Source organism: Peromyscus maniculatus, chromosome 22 (genome assembly GCF_049852395.1).
Source record: "Peromyscus maniculatus bairdii isolate BWxNUB_F1_BW_parent chromosome 22, HU_Pman_BW_mat_3.1, whole genome shotgun sequence".
Taxonomy (NCBI): Eukaryota; Metazoa; Chordata; class Mammalia; order Rodentia; family Cricetidae; genus Peromyscus; species Peromyscus maniculatus.
In genome coordinates, this window is record NC_134873.1 from 6931865 (window position 1) to 6949986 (window position 18122).

Here is an 18122-nt window from a genome sequence, read left to right on the forward strand (position 1 = left end):
TCTATAGTTTTTCTTTCTTTATTGGATTATCTTGCATTATTTATGCATATCATGCTTTCTTTATCCATTAGTATATTGGTGGTCATCTAAGCTCATTCCATAAATCATCTGTGTTGTAGGTAGCACAATGATAAAAATTACACACAAACCCATATATACACACATACATGATCCAGTATAGTGAATTCACTTTTAAAAGTAGACACATCCAGGAGTGACACAGCTGGTATGTCTATGTTAAATTTTCATTCATAACTATCATTATAGCATCCATAGTACCCAGGATGTTTATTTTATAATAAACACAGCATATATGCTCTTTCTTACACTTCCTGTGCAGCATTAAAAAATTAGATTTGGTGAAAATTGTAATCATTAAAAAGACACTTAGAGCTGGAATTATGGGGCAATCTAAATATCCACATCACCACAGGATCATTTGTCCTCTTCTGTGTTCACATTTTTTTTTATTTTACTAGAATGGGTCTGGGGACCCAAGAAAATGGCCACATAATCTGTAGTGTTTGAGCCAGGCTATAAGTCCTGCTGCAAATTTATTTTAATGCAAGTGGTTGCCATGCCTTCCTTACTCTGAGTGGTCAGAGCTTGACCTCATATTACTGCATGGCTGTTCCCTCAAAGTGGTCCACTTGGTAAGCAGAATGCACTTGTGAGTACCTTGTTAAACTTTGCACACATATTTGTATCTCACGTATATGTTGGCATTTGAGATACTGTCTCAGATATGGTCATTATGAAAAATTGTTTTCAGCATGTAGAAAATGAAACTCTGCTCTTTATCTTCTACCATATGCAAGCTCTGCACCAAATGCATCATAGATGTCAAAATGAGACCTGATACCCTGAAATTGTCAAAGGTCACAGTAGAGCAAATCCTTCCACTTCCAAGAACAGGTAAGAGATTTCTGAGTAGGACTCTCATCCAATAGTAAATGAGACAAAAAATCCACAAATAGGATCTTATGAAATTATGACATTTTATTTCAGCATAAGCAAATGTAATTGAAGTGGTGGCCTACAGAATATGAGAAAATCACTGGTGCAATAGTGACATAGGAGTCACTGTTTAACTTCCTTCTGATCTCGTGAGGCCTGCACTATAGGAAGGAATTAATACCTAGTACTGTGTACCTGGTCGAAAGTCACTGGCTTGACAGGTCATAACCCTTAAGATGATGCTACTATTGTTATTTTGTGTAATAGCAACTGCTTTGTAAATATTTCTGTTTCTACATCTAGATCTCTTCAGCTCTCAGTCTTGGTCAGAGGTCCTTCTTTCCGTAGTAGGCATCAGTGAATGCACAGCCTCATAACATTAGAATGTTGAAGTGACCATGAATGCTCATTGCTAAATGGAATCTGTAGATTAACCACTTCTGTTAGACATAGGAAACATCGTGGAAATGGGCCCTGAGTGTCCTGACTGAGCGTGAGGGGAACTGCTGTGACATGCTGTCTTTTGGACATGACATAAGCCATTGCTCACTCACAAGAGCTGTGATCCCCTGAAGCTTCAGGTGACCATGTTCGGGACTGACTGTGAACACACCTATCTGTCCTGAACCAGACAGCTGGAAGAGGCAGTCTGCTGGTGGAAGACAAGGCCTACTAAGCCAGAAGTTGGCCATTTGTATTACTTATCAGTTCCCCTTTATCTGTCTGCCTCCCAGGGAAGACTGTGTAATTCCTATTCCCTCAAATTAATGAGTTTATTGAGGTTAATACAGGAGAATAGGTATGGAATTAATTATAAGAATATGAATATCTGTAATGTGTGGCATCACAATGTCTCACATTAGAATGGGTGACTCATGAAGACTAGAATTCTGAATGTGTCTGCATGACTTGTTTGCAGCTGAATGAGACAGAGGGTCTCATTTCTTCAGTTCTCCTTAGTTACCACCTATTTAAGCTTGGGAGTGGAAGAGTCTTGTTAATCCTGTAAGTTTCAGCTTTCCCAGCCATAGTTTAACTGCTGAGTATTATGAACCTCCATAGAACTATCTGAGACTTAAGGAAATAGCCCTACCCAGGGAAGAGCACACTAGTTGGATACTCAATATCAAATGATCAGTCCTGAAAACATATATTCTAGCTATACAGAATGATTGGTTTACATTTAGGGAATATATAACTACATGCACACACACACACACACACACACACACACACACACATATGTATAAGCTTATAACAGCAATTAATGAAAAGGCAGGTCATAAATTAGAAAGAGAGCAAGGAAGAATATAGGGAAGATTTAGAAGGATGAATGAGAAAATAATGTGATTATAATCTCAAAAATAACAGAAAAGAATATCATGTCATAATAAGGAAAATTGTTAAACAACACTTCACCCTTTCCTTAAACTGTTCATTGTTTCCACAAGATCACTTTCTTCCATGGAGCTCTGCAAAGGCTGGAGAGCCACACACCGGTCCTGAAGTCCCTGATGAAGCAACCATTTAATTTTCATCTCTTCTTTAAGCACAGCTCCATCATGCCCAGTGAATTTGGCTATAATGTACTGCTTCTCTCATACATATATTTTTCTTTCTTTTTTTCATTAAGAATTTTTTTCATTTTATATAACAACCACATATTCCCCCTCTCTTCCCTCCTCCTGCTTTTCCAGCATTTCCCCCTTCAACCCTCCCCGTACTCCCTCTTCCAACAAGGTAAGGCCTCTCATGGGGAGTCAGCAGAGACAGGCCCACTCAGTAGAGGCAGGTCCAAGCCCCTCCCTCTGCATCAAGGCTGTGCAAGGTGTACCACCACAGGTAGTGAGCTCCAAAAACCAGCCCGTGCACCAGGCATGGATCCAGATACTACTGCCAGAGGGCTTCTTAAGCAGATCAAGCTAAACAACTATCTTGATTATGCAGAGGGCCTAGTCCAGTCCCACAGAGGCTTCATAGCTGTTGGTCTGAAGTTCATGAGTTCCCTGTAGTTTGATTTGTTTGTCTCTGTAGGTTTTCCCATCATGATATTGATGCTTCCTTACTCATAGAATCCTCTTCTCTCTCTTTGATTGGACTCCCAGTTTGGCCTGGTGTTCGGCTGTGGATCTCTGGATCTGCTTCCATCAGTTACTGGATGAAGGCTCTATGATGACAGGGTATTCACCAATCTGATTACTGGACTAAGACAGTTCAGACACTCTTTCCACTATTGCTAGTCATCTAAGCTTAGGTCATCCTGATGGAGTCCTGGGAACTTCCCTAGCACCCAGTTACACGCTATCCCCATGATTTCTCCCTCTATCATGGTATCTCGTTGCTATTCCACTATGTCCCTGTTCCAGATCGACCATCCTATTCCCTTATTTTCTCATCTCCAACCCCCTACCCTCCATCTCCCCCCTCCTCCCCAGTTTACTCATGGAGATCTCATCTATTTCCCCTCCCAGGGCAATCTGTGTGTCCCTCTTAGGGTCCACCTTGTTACCTAGCTTCTCTGGAGCTGTGGGTTGTAGTCTGGTTATCCTTTGCTTTACATCTAGTATCCACTTATGAGTGAGTACATATCATGTTTGTCCTTCTGAGTCTGGGTTACCTCACTCTGGATGACATTTTCTAGTTCTATCCATTTGCCTGAAAACTTCATGATGTCATTGTCTGTTACTGCTGCATATTATTCCATTGTGTATATGTACATTTTCTCTTCAGTTGAGGGTCTTCTAGGTTGTTTCCAGGTTCTTGCTATTACAAATAATGCTGCTATGAACATAGTTGAGCATGTATCCTTGTAGTATGACTGAGCATTCCTTGGGTATATGCCCAAGAGTGGTATAGCTGGTTCTTGACGTAGATTGATTCCCAGTTTTCTGAGAAACCTCCAAACTGATTTCCAAAATGGCTGTACAAGTTTGCATTCCCACCAACAGTCGAAGAGTGTGCCCCTTGCTCCGCATTCTCTCCAGCATAAGCTTTTATCAGTGTTTTTAGCTTAGCCATTCTGACAGGTATAAAATGATATCTCAGGGTCATATTGATTTGTATTTTCCTGATGGCTAAGGATGTTGAACATTTCCTTAACTGTCTTTTGGCCATTTGAGATTCTTCTGTTGAGAATTCTGATTAGATCTGCACCACATTTTTAATTTGATTGTTTAGTGTTTTGATGTCTAGTTTCCTGAGTTCTTTACATATTTTTTAGATCAGCCCTCTGTCAGATGTGGGGTTGGTGAAGATCTTTTCCCATTCTGTAGGCTCTCATTTTGTCTTATTTATCGTGTCCTTTGCCTTACAGAAGCATCTCAGTTTCAGGAGGTCCCATTTATTAATTGTTGCTCTCAGTGTCTGTGCTACTGGTGTTAGATTTAGGAAGTGGTCTCTTGTGCCAATGCATTCAAGACTACTTCTACTTTCTCTTCTATCAGGTTCAATGTAACTGAATTTATGTTGAGGTCTTTGATCCACTTGGACTTGTGTTTTGTGCAGGGTGACAGATAAGGATCTATTTGCAGCCTTCTACATGTTGACATCCAGTTATGCCAGCATGATTTCTTTTTTCCATTGTATAGGTTTGGCTTCTTTGTCAAAAATCAGGTGTTCATAGGTATGCAGATTAATGTCAGGGTCTTCAATTCAATTGATTGGTCCGCATGTCAATTTTATGCCAATACTAAGTTGTTTTTATTACTGTAGCTCTATAGCAAAACTTGAGGTCTGGGATGGTGTTGCCTCCAGTGGTTGCTTTATTGTACAGGATTGTTTAAGCTATTCTGAGTTATTTGTTTTTCTATATGAAGTTGAGTATTGTTCTTTCCAGGTCTGTGAAGAATTGTGTTGGGATTTTGATGGGGAACACATTGAATCTGTAGATTGCTTTTGGTAAGATTGCCATTTTACTATGTTAATATTACCTATTCATGAGCATGGGAGATTTGTCCATTTTGTGATATCTTCTTCATTTTCTTTCTACAGATACTTAAAGTTCTTATCATACAGATCTTTTACTTGCTTAGTTAGAGTTACCCCAACGTGTTTTATATTATTTGTGGCTATTGTAAAGGTGATGTTTTTCTGATTTCTTTTTCAGCCCATTTATCATTTGTATATAGGAGAGCTACTGGGTTTTTTTAGTTAACCTTGTATCCTGCCACATTACTGAAGGGGTTTATCAGCTGTAGGCATTCCCTGTTAGAGTTTTTGGGGTCACGTATGTAGACTATCATATCATCTGGAAATAGAAAATGTTTGACTTCTTCCTTTCCAGTTTGTATCCCCTTGCTCTCCTTTTGTTGTCTTTTTGCTCTAGCTAGGACTTTGAGTACATATTGAATAGATATGGGGAGAGTGGACAGCCTTGTCTTGTTCTTGATTTCAGTGGAATCACTTAGAGTTTCTCTTCATTTAATTATATGTTGGCTGTTGGCTTGTTGTAAATTGCCTTTATTAGTTTTAGGTATGTTCGTTGTATTCGTGATCTCTCCACGACCTTTATCATGAAGGGGTGTTACTTTTGAGACTTGTTTTTCCTAAAAATATCAGTTGAAATCAAGATTTGGAGTTTTATCAAGCTACAACAGCGTGCAGTATAACACCATTTGTATTATGCTATGTCCATATTCATTGGTTACACAGATGAGAGCTTGGATCAATCATATGGTGAGTAGTACATCCTGGCATGCATGTATTGAGGATGGTATGTCTTGTAAATGAAATGTATGTGTTCCACACAGTTGGTACTCAGGATATCAACTTATATCTGTATATGAAGTTTGAGAGTCTAAGATTTTCAACAAACATTCTTCCTTGTGTCTCTTTTGAGGCCATGATTGACTATAAAATATCAAGGTCTGGGATCAGAGTTCCCTCTAACCACCAAATATGTTAATGATGTCCATTTGCTTTCATCTGTAAGGGAGCCATTGGCTCCATTGAGAACATGGTATTTCTGGCTCCCTTTTGGTTAGGGTGTTGGATGAAGAAGAAAATATTCTGCCCATACATCCTTAAAGTTCAGAGCTTCTGGGTTTAATTCTTGCTCAGTAGGCTGCAGGTCTCCACTGAAAGCAGTTTATGGTCAGGCATGCTTCTCTTCTTGGAATCCCTGGACTCCTTTCACACAGGTCTTGGTCCTTGGCTACCAATCAGTGTTTGGTCTAGGAAGAGTTCTTCATTGTGGTTGGAGCAGGCTCCATTTAAATTATCTTTTCAAACTGGACTTCCTAGGGTCAACATTAAGTCTGACCACATATTTCTCATTGGGTTGGCAGGAGCTCCCTTGATTTTAGGGTTTGTGGTTTCTCTTCATCAAGGTCTGTGGTTGGCTTGTAACATTTGATTTTGCCTAGTTTGTTTTATGAGCTTTGTATGAGCTCTGAATTCTTCCCAGTCAATATTTGCCCCAGACCTCTTTCTTTATTTGGTCCTTGGTGTTTTCAGAAGAAGGATTAGAGCTGGGCATAGATGTTTTCTTGGTTTTCTCTGGATGTTCTTTCTTTAAGGGGATGGCCCAGTCCCACTTCTCTTCTTTATTAGGGCCCAGGCATATTCATAGTTAGGACTGGACTCAGGCCCACTAATTTTCTTGGTTTTGGCCTGGTCTTTTACAGCCTTAAACTTATGAAGTGGCCCACATCTCTTCTTGCTTAGGCACATATTTCATCAGGGTAAGGATTATAGACAGACAGTTTTTTTTCTTGCTTTGTTCTTGGCCTCTTTCATTTAAGAGAATGTCCCAGGTCTTCTCCTCTCCTTGTTTTGTCTCAGGCTTTTCTCAGGGTAAGTGTTAGGTTTCTGTTCCCTTTTCCTGCTTTGTCCCGGCCTCTCATTTGAGGGATTGGTCTGGGCCCATGACCTTTCTTAGTTTGGCCCAGTCTTCAGGGTCAGAGTTATGCTGAAGCCAACTTCTCATCTTGGTGAGGGCCCTGGCTTCAGTCCAGGTAAATTTGAGGCATAGATATTCTCCTTTTCTTTCTTCGAGCCAGGTCGTTTTCTTCTGAGGGATAGGGTAGTACTAATTTCCATTTTGGTTGGGGCCAGCCTCCTCCAGGGTCAAGGTTAGGCATGGCCATTCTTTTCTTTTCTTTTTGTTGCATCTCATTTTGTTACTTTTCCTTCTCTTTTGGCCTTGGCTCTTCCATTTAATGGACTGGCCCAGGGATACCTCTGTTTTTCCTCCGGGTCAGAGTTCATTCAGCTTCAGGTTTTGGTGCAGGCCTCTTAGGTCAGGGTTTGGCAATTTTATTCTTAGGGTTGATCTCTGGCCTTTCTGGATGAAGGAAAGCCATTGCTAATTTAGGCTTTATTCCTGTTCTTCATCAGATTCATCCTCAAGCCTTGGAATACTTTTGTCTTGACATCTTGGTTTAATGGTTAATCCTGGTCTACTTTCACTTTAGGTACTTAGCATGGGCTTTTTCAGGGACCATGTTGGCCTGGACTATTTTCAGGGTATGGTGGTATCCAGGCAGTTTTTGTGCTAGAGTTAAGCCTGCTTACATTGATATTCTGGGACTGTGTGGTACCTGTTTCTCTTTAGGGTTTAAGCAGTGGATACATTTAAGTCCAGATTTGTCTGAAGCTACTTTGTAATTTGTAATTAGCCTTGGATTATGCTCAGCCTTTCTGAAAAAAAAATAACATGTGGATATTGATAGAGATATTGTAGCCCTTCTCTACATCTCAAGTATTTTCTGAGGAACATTGGCACTTTCCAAGGGAAATAGGCACAGATACCAACACAGCAGAGACTCCAGATGAAATAAACTACATATTACACAAATAGAAAGGTGAAGTGGGGAGGAGACAGTGGTGCTTGGGAGAGTCCTTGCTGTTGCATTGCTGACTGTGGGCATGGTAAAGAGGCACCCTGAGCTCATGTGGAAAATTGTTGCTTCTGAGTAGAGATAACAAAATAGAGTTCCAACAAGGTCCCTGATGCCTTTCCTTCCTTCTGTGATCTGCTCCCATGAAGGTATATCACAGGCAGTTAATATAACAGCAGAGGCTGGTCCTCCATTGATCTAAGGCTGCCTTGTTAGGCACATGAGGGTTGTGCAGATCTTCATGGGGCCTCTTATGCAGTGTGGGCATGGTGTCCTCTCCTGTATGGCATTCATGGCATGCACTAATGAGGCTGTTCCTCTGGTCCTTGCTATGGAAACACTTCTCAAAATGTCATTAGTCTTCTGCCTTGAAAACCCCTGGAACAATGAACCATGCCTTAGTGATCCCTTTCAAGAAAGCTCCTTGTCATGTCCACTCACTGATGTGTGATCAGGTCTTTCCATAAAGAATGTCTACACTGACTTACCAGAAATTGATTCCTGCTCACATTATTGTTGTGAATTACAGGCCACTTTAATAGAGTGACCTGCCAACCTGTCAAGGACACATATGTAACCATGACAATGATTCCTTATGGAAAGTCACAGAGGCCAGGGATCACTCTGCTCAGGGGAGCACAAAGGTGGTCAAGCTATGTAGATGTTTTTGGACTGGTAACTAGGGAAGGTGCCCGAAAGCTACAGCTATCATCATTGCTTGGGGACAGCTTCCCATCCAATCATCCTCTCCTACTACAGAAGTTCACTGCTGAGAAGAGGAAGGTCAGTGGGGATGGGGCAGACTCAGGCCATATGTACACAGTTCAAATACTGGTCTATATTTCTGAGACTCAGTTTATCATCAAGATTCTCTTATCATGAGGCTGCTATTGTGCCATCTGCAGTACCCGGGGTTTGGGAACAGAGCTGTTTGAAATTTGCCCCCTAGCCTGTCCCTTCACCAACATTAAACACAACTTGAGTGGTATTGACCAGAAAGCAGAAAGCCATGAGGCTTTCCCTACCTCCTCTCATCATGGTAGTTGATGACTTCAGAGGCTGTCACTCACTGGATAGCACTGTAACAGCAGTTTATCCTGTCTCATTTTGGAAAGTGGAGTCCTGGGACAGGTGCTGACTCTGCCTCAGCTGTTGTCACCTTTTCTAACAAATGCTAGTGTGCTGCAGGCCCAGGAATATATCATAAGAACTCAGCTGGTTATGGCAAAGTCACTACCTGGAGGAATCAGGGAATTCCTCCAGAGGAAGCCAAATCCCAAGGAGTTTTTGGTGTTACTTGGCTTGTTATATATCAGCTGTATTCTGTTATGAAAATCATGTGTGCCTTTCTAGTTTTCCCAATTGATTTTTCCCTAAGAAGGGCTAACAATGTGGACTGATCCCTCTCTAGACATACACATTCCAGGCATTTGGAAAACAGCCTCAGGAAAGGCTTTCTCTGGAATCAGATATCTTCCCTAGCCACTTTCAAGGACTAAAGGAGACATCACCCAGGTAGTCACCCAATTTCCAAGGATTAACAGTGATAACAACCCACAGGTGAGTCTCCTGACTTAAGGTAAATTCCACAAGGGGACACCGCCTAGGTCAGGTACACATTAAGTAATAGCTTTACACAATTTAGCTCAGACCCCTCCTTTCTTACAGCCTTATTAACTTTATAGACCTCTAACTACTTACTTAACCACTTCTAGGAATATTTAGATAACCTTCTGTGCTAACAGCTATGCTCAGCCAGAACCCCAGTTCAAGCCTCCCTGTAATTATCATCATTGGCAGCATCTGGCCAGGTTCATCCCCAGATGGAGGAAAGTACCTTATCAGAGATACCTCCATACTTTCTAAGACTAGACTTAAACAGCCAGGCTACCTGTTTGAGAAGGCCTGGCGGATGTGCCAATTAAGCCTTACTTCCTCCTTTCCCAAATCTTACCTCTGGTTCCAGATCTCCCTTTAACTATCACCAGAGGCATCTAGCTGTACACAGGTTGCCTAGCGACTGAGCACACTTTCCCCGACCCTGCAGAAAAACTGCAGATAGCTTGGACAGACAGGAGCCACAGGAAAAAGGAAGACAGTTTTATTTTCTCCCATTGACCTAGCAACTTACAGATTCTTAACACTTTCTAAGATTATAGTTGAGCACATAAGAGCCCCCTTCTTAGATATTACCTGAATTTAGCCTTTAGTTAATCCATTTCCCATTGGTCACTTCCCTTTGGGGTTGCAAATGATAATTAACGGTTATTGCCTCCCTATGTGATTCTTATCACCCCTCCATTTGACCCTGGAAGCCTGGTTTTGCACTGCTAAGGGAATACTGCTTGTAAGTGTATATATACCAGGATTCCCAGGGCACGAGAGGACAGAGAAGAGAAAAGAGAATGGAAGAACTAGATGGGTAAGAACTTGAGAGGAACAAACTGAGATGGGGGAAGAAGTAGATTAAAGGGCTACAAGAGAGTACTAGAGGAATGAGATGGAAGAGGAGGAAGAGCCAGATGGGGAAGAACAAGATGAGGTAGAATGAGAAGAGGAGAGAGGAGACGGGAGAGGAGATGATATGGGAAAGAACAAGATGGATGAGAACCTAGAAGGGGCAGAACTAGATGAAGGAATTAAGATAGAACCTAGAGGGGATTGCAGACAAGTGTAGAGAGAAATCAGGCTAAAGATGACCTAAATATGAGAGCAGAATATAAGTTTATAACTGTCACAGAATAATAAAGTATATGGACTAAGGAGTTTTGTGTACATAGATTCATTTCTTCTCATCAAAGATTAATTATCAACTGGTTGTAGATTCTTCCCGGACCCTGGGAGGGGACTATCGAGGGGCTGGACCCCCATAGTCCTCAATACTAGTGGAGATTAGGAGTAGAAAACAACGGACGCTTCCCACTTTGAGAAAACCCTTCCCAATCTCCCACTGTCCTTTGCCTTCATGCCTCTCTCCTTCCCTGACAGTTCATCTCTCAAGGCTGGCCTCAGATTTCCTGCAATACTTCTAACTCAATCTCCAAGTGTTGGGTTTCCTTTTTATTTATTTATTTTTTACCATGGGTGCTTTTTTCTTGCCCTAATATGACATTTAATGGTAGTGGGAAGGAGGCATCTTAGAGATCTGAGGAGTTAGTCAAGGTATCACAGTGTTCCATTCCTCTATCTTATGAGAATGGAATCCTACACTTAAGAATTGTGGCATGCAAAAAGAAAGAAAACAAAACTGAATTAACATGTTTTTCTACTGGTCCTCAACCAATAAAATCTCAGTTATAAAAGAAAAACTCTTGGGAATCTCTTCCTGTTATCTCTAGATGCAGTGTAAGCATTATGCTATCATCAAAGCCAAACAGGATTTAGGGAGGGTGGCCTCAATAAAACCAGCTATCTAATCACAGAGCTTGAAATGCTTTTCCTGTCTGCAGCAGCAGAATCCGGAAGAAGAGAACTTACATGGTTGCCCAGCAGAGATGCCTCTTTGCTGTCTCAGCCTGGATGCCTGTGGTAACAGTTACAGTAGGAACGCCCCACCTGGAAGTCTTCCAGTGGACATCATTGTATCCTGGACATCCACAATTTCCTGGTCTTCACCAAGTTCTGGATAGTCAGTAAGTGTTTTTAGTTTTACTTGATGCTGATGATTTACTATAATCTCAAAGTGCAGTAGAAGAGGAAGGAGAAACTGAAAACTTACATACGCTTGGTGTCAAATGTTATCTGAAGGGCTTAACATGTGACATAGATTGTAGATCTCCATCTAAGAAAGATCCTGAAACATCTACACATTGTTAGCAACATCTTAGACAACATCAGTATTCTGAGAAGCATGGAAATTCCATGCACAGAATGTAGCATGATCAAGCATGCCCCACCCAAAAGTAATAGTGCCACCAGCCCATCAGAAAGGATCAGGGCACCATCATTGTTGTGCCACAATACACACATGCTTTTTCACACACTATACTCACATATATGTGCCCACATTCATACATTTAGAAACATGTATTTGTCTACACCTTTGCATGCACACACACACCCACCCACACCCACATGCAGACACATAGAAATATTCATTAAATTAATTAGATGTACAATAATTTGGCATAACAAAAAATAAAAAGAAACAAACAACATTTGTGGCATTGGTACACATGTGTGTGGTATGCATGTTGTATGCAGAGCTATGGGTATAGTTATGTGCATATTTTTATAAGTATCTATATGCTATACATAATATGTACAACCATATCTAACTGCATATACATGTGTATATAAATATAAAGATAAACTGAAATCCCAACTCCCAGACACCAGCCAAGGAGGCAGCAGAACTTTCCGAGTGGCCACCATGCTGTGTTATCTCTTTTCTACCTTCAACTCTGAGTACCTGTTATGTTTGTTTGAAAGGCATAACTTTTTAATTCACAACAGAGACACTGTTTTGCCTTACTAGAAAATATGTAAAATGTAACTTTCAAAAAACAGAAACATGAGAAATAATCTTTGATTTCAGTATCTAGAAATGAATATCAAAACTTCCTTCAACACTTTTTTCTATAACTGTATACCATTTCAATACTTTAATATTAATCTTATTTTTAAATTTTTTTCTCACCTGAATAATGCAGTCTTCAATATATATAAGTCATGAGGTATCATTCTCCGTGATGGTAGTGGCCACTACTGTCTCTATGTAAAACATCTTCTAGTTGCCTAGAAGTCAAGTTGTTAATTCCTGCATGGACTAGTTTATGTTTCTGTGTAGACTTAGGAAACATTTAGTACACTAGGCTTTGAAGACACGGAGGTAACTAGGGTGAGTAGCATGGGAAGGAGATGGCTTGGGTGGGCTGACTGCATGTGTTGGGAAAGTTCTAGTTAAATGGTTGAAAGGTCATGTCTGAAGTAATAGGAGGCAAAAAGGCAGAACACAAGAGAAAAGTATTTCTGACTCTGCACGCTGCTACTCAGTGTAGAACAACCGATCAGCTCTTACCCACTGCCTGACACATGGCTGTCCCAAATTTCTACTTAGCATCGTGAAATGATTGTCCTTGGCTTGCTCTACAGTGGTGTCTATAAAGATGATACAGGTCTAAAAGCATTTGTAACAAATACACATAAATGTACAAACCCTTACAAGATATTCTGCATCAGAGCTGGTTTATACCAAAGTCTATGCTCAAAGGGTTGTCCATTGTTCTCTGTGATTATGTTGGATACCTACTGTCTTAGTTAGGGTTTCATTGCTGTGAAGGGACACAATGACCACAGCGACAATTATAAAGGAAAACATTTCATCAGGTGGCTTACAGTTTCAGAGGTGTAGTCCATTATAATCATGGCAGTACAATGAGGCATGCAGGCAGACATGGTACTGGAGAAGGAGAAAAATGTGGAGATGAAGCTACATCTTGATCCACAGGCAGCAAAAATGTGCTCTGAGACACTAGGCATGGCATGAGCATAAGAGATCTCAACCCTCCCCCACTGTAACATAATCCTCCAACAAGGTCACACTCTCTCCAACAAAGCCACACCCCCTAATAGTGCCAATCCCTATGAGATTATGGGGGCTTATTGCATTCAAATTAACAAACATCCAAGATATACTTAGAAGGCATAATAAAACAGATTATGGTGGGGCTAATAGAAGATGTTTTTGAGAGGAGAGTACTTCTTTTAAAAAGAGGAGAGTCTTATCATTTGTTTCTACCCATCTTAGGTTCCTTTTTAGGGACTCCACAACAAAACAGAGATTACCAAAAGAAAAGCATGAACACTCACCCAGTATAAACCTTCACAGTACAAGTCTCCCTAAGGTAGAAAGAAAAAACCCCAAAATTGCTTAGACATGATATAATTTTTTCAAGATTGTTTTCATCCAGAATTAATTGTCATTACATAGAATATCCTGTGCTTAAGAAGTAATCCTTAAATGTGCATATTTTCACATAATATTAAGTAAATATCCTAATTTACAATTTAAAGAGTCAGGTACTTTAAATGTACATTAATAGCAACATTTTGACTTCACTTAATTAGTATCAAATTAATTAAATATAAAAGCATATAGTATTGATGCCCAGCCATTGAGTAAGCAAGGGAGTTGGGAGAAGGTGAACATAGCATCATCAGCTGCCATCCATCCCCACCTCACTGCCATTTGCCCTGTGGTGCCTCTAACCCTGAATCCTGGACCTCTGTGCACCCAGCCAGGTACCATACTCATTTGGAGAGGTCCCTCTTAGACCCAACTTAATGAGTTTCCAGCTATCAGGAAAAGGATGGAAAGAGGTATCTATCACTGAAACTGTTTGATACGTATGAAAGTGTAAGAGCAACTGCTAGCACTGTACCTGCCTACACTGTTTTTGAACAGGTCTCATTCCCTGGTCTATGTCATCCCTAGTCAGGCTACCAAGCATGAAAGACAAGAACAAAGCCTTTGACACCAATATCTCACTTGTACCTAAAGTCTCAACAGGAACAGCAAGCAAACAGGATTAATCCATCCCCAGAAGTCCCCATGCCTCATGCAAATGGCAGTCACCACAAGCTTCACAGACTACTGCCAAAAACTGTCCCAAGTGACACCCAGCAGCCCCAGAACACTCCTTAGTTTAGAAGTGGGGTACCATCCCAGGCACAGGTCAGAGTGGCCCATAGAGCCCATGGAGATGGTGAAAGGGCATCAGTCCTGCTGTGGAGATCATCTCAAAAGGAATTACTGACCCTGCAGGCAGCTAGAGACCTGAACAAGGCTACCAAAGAACGGAAGTCTTCCAAACACTCATCTGGTCTCATATCAGGCCTCTGTCCCCAAATTCTACAATGCGTAGGGACAGAGGTGCACATGGCCCCAAAATTATGGGCCATTACTCTAGATATCACTATGGTCCTGATCCTTGGAGTGGGCTACAGCCTTCATGTTCACCAGAGTTCCTTCCATACCACAAAATGATGCCTTTATGTATCTCCCATGTTTCCCAATACCCTTACCCTTCTCACCTCGGGGGCCTTTCCTGATACTCAACTCCTGGTGGGCCCAGTCATTTCACCCATGCAGCATGACATTGAGCCGTGGACATGCACCATGGCTCAGGGCCAGCACTCTGCCTCTGAGAGCATGTAGTAGACCTGAGAGTTCATTCTAGAGTTGATGGAAAGTGGAATGTTATGAAACGTGTGTCAAAATGAAAGCAATAGGAGTCAAGCAGATGAATGGCAAATAGTGTGGGCTTTTGGATCACGTCCTCTCTGTGTGCCTTCACCAGTCTTCAGATATGACGCTGCACCTTTCCTCCATGGAGGGGCATGTGGTGCTTCTGACCTGCTTCAGGAAATTGTCAGGAAGTCCTTTCTAGGTTTTATGAGCAGTTTCAGGGGAAGATCTGAGTCCTTCCTCACATTCATTCATCCACTCAAATACCTACCTATGTCAAGCCCCATGTTTTGAGATAGCATATTCTGAATGCCAACAAGTATGAAATAAAGCAAAAGTCTGGGTATAATTAATGACTGTGCTCATATTTGATCCTGAAGTGTAACTTCTATATAAATTTAAAGATGCATCTCAGTATATCATGTTCTGTGCATGTCATTTTGCATCAACTTTTCAGTGATTCTTGTTTTAAAAGTATCTAGAGATTGAAATGTACAAGGTACTTCATCTAAGTGGGATGTTTTTCACTAAGTCTTTGAGACATTAGTATTCTAAAACATGCAGTAACCACAAAGTCTATTTAAGTTCTGAAGTACTTTGCAAATTTTGATCCTTGTAGGAATGTTATACTGTGAGAAGTATGTGATGATTGCTGTAAATGGTTCAATGCTGAAACCTGAACTGTCCACAGTGGTCTCAGAGCACTAATGACTAATAGCCTTAGACCTGAGAAGTGCACGGGGCACATAGGACAGACTCTCAAAGGCACAATGCCAAGAAGGAACATGGCATTTCAATGACTCACCCTGGAACCTTCCTTGGTGCTTTTTCACTGGTTATTTCCAGTGAACTCACTGACCTGCATGGCAGAGTAACTTCACTTTTGCCTTTTCCCATAAATTACTCTGGACAAGCAGTTTCTTCAAGCTAGACACACAGCAACCCTCCTCCCATCAAGAATTCTTACCACTAGGGTGAGCTTTTATTAAGAGTATCAATCATTTGAAACAAAATTCTGCACAAATTTTCCCAATGTACTTTAATATTAAAATATGCTCTAAGTTTCAGAACCACAAGAAAATCCTCTAAGGCAGAAAGCCATGTGTTGAACCTGAAAAGTACCAGGGAAGGGCCAATGAGATGCCTAGTTGGGTGGGAGGAAAGAGCTTACTCGTCCTAATTTGTTCATTGACCTCCATATGAACAGAATGTCAAAATGGCATGGTGTGTATTGTATGTTCATTCTTTCTCTATCGTATGTATGTATGTATGTATGTATGTATGTATGTATGTATGTATTTCCCCCTCTCAAAATAAGTAAATGGGTATATGTTATTATTTTAAATTCCGATCAGTAGATTTCCATACACTATTCATATGAAATAATTAACTTTTAAAATAATGAAAAAAATTGATGCAGCTCACAACTGTTTCTAACTCCAGTTCCAGAGGATTTGATACCTTCACATAGGCATACATGAAGCCAAAACACCAATGCATTTAAATTAGTGAATTAACAATTAAATTTTTGTAGGGGATAGTGGGATCAGGAGCCCCACAAGCATGCCACAGAACTAAATAACCTAGGCTCATAGTGACTCAGAGCCTGAACCACCAACCAGGGAACATGCATGGGACTGACGTAGGCCCTCTGCATATATTTTTCAGTTGTGTAACTTGGTCTTCTTGTGAGACTCCTGTGGTGGTATTGTGTAGCAGAACGGTTTATAAGGCAGTTCATCTGAGAGTCATTGGAATGAGGACACAGAAGCATCCAGTCTGAGGAAATAGGACCAGCTGAGGAATTGGCAAGGTGAGATAGCTGTGGCTTGTTCTGTCTCTCTGATCTTCCAGTGTCCACCCCAATAACGGGCCCCGGGTTTGATTTTATTAATAAGAACTTTTAAGATTCATGCTACATCTGGTGCCCAACGTTCATGTTACGAATTCATGAAAAAGTGATTTGCCTGTGACCTTGTGAGCCCCAGCTCAGGCCCAAGCTACACTCAGCTGGTGGTGGTGGTGGCGGCAGCGCAAGCTGGTAGGATTTGCTGAAGGAGACAGAGGCAGGAAGATCCCGAGTTTGAGGCCGGCCTAGGAGGCTTGGGAGAAGCTTTGGCCCGGACTGAACCACAAACGTTTACAGTGGGACCATGGAGACAGCAGCTGTTACTCCGAGTTGCTGGCTTCTTCTCATCATGTTGGTGACTGTGGTGATGCTGCTACCTGGGACGAAGGGTTTACTGCTTCTGGTTCAGAGAAGAATTGTCAGGACCATCGTGTTACAAGAAAGCATCAGCAATGGTCAGTTTGGAAAAGTTTGGCAAGACAAATGGTGGGGAGAAATTGTTGTGAAGATTTTCTGTTCTAGGGAAGAATGTTCATGGTTCCGAGAGACAGACATTTATCAGACTGTGATTGCTCCAAACCACAGAGGAGGCACACACACACACAAAAAGTCTGCATGGAACCATGACCACACCTAACAGCAACTTTGAAATCTTCAAAAGGACTATGGTAAAGCCATTAAGCTGATTAACACCATGGAAAGATCTGCTTTGGACTACAAACTGCTTAGGACAATTTTGAGATGGCTAGCTGAGATGATCCAGCCTGGCAGACTACTTGAACAAGGACTTGAAACAAGCCCTGAACTTTCCTTTTATGCAGAGACTGGACAAATGATACAGGACTTGACAATTAACCCCAAAATTTTCTTTTCAAGATTCCTTAGAGATATCTTCACCCCTAGAAAGCAAAAAAGAAAAAGAGAATAAGATATAAGATAGATCATTGAATCTACTCTGAGAAAAAAGATAAAGAAATAATATGATAAATAGGTAGATCATTGAATCTACACTGAAGAAAAAGGGGAAGATATAAAAATGACAAAAGGTAGACTACTGAATCCATTATGAAAAGAAAAAAGAGAGAATATGGATATGATAAGATAAAAAGGGAGATTATGGAATCTACTTTTAAAAAGGGACTACTTGTTTTAAATAAGATAAGTAATGAAAATTTTTTGGTCTGAGTTTATCAGATGTTACTGGACTGGACATTGTTAATATATATAATGGATTTTTTATCTGAATCTGTCAAATGTTAATGGACTAGACATCATTAATGTAATTTTT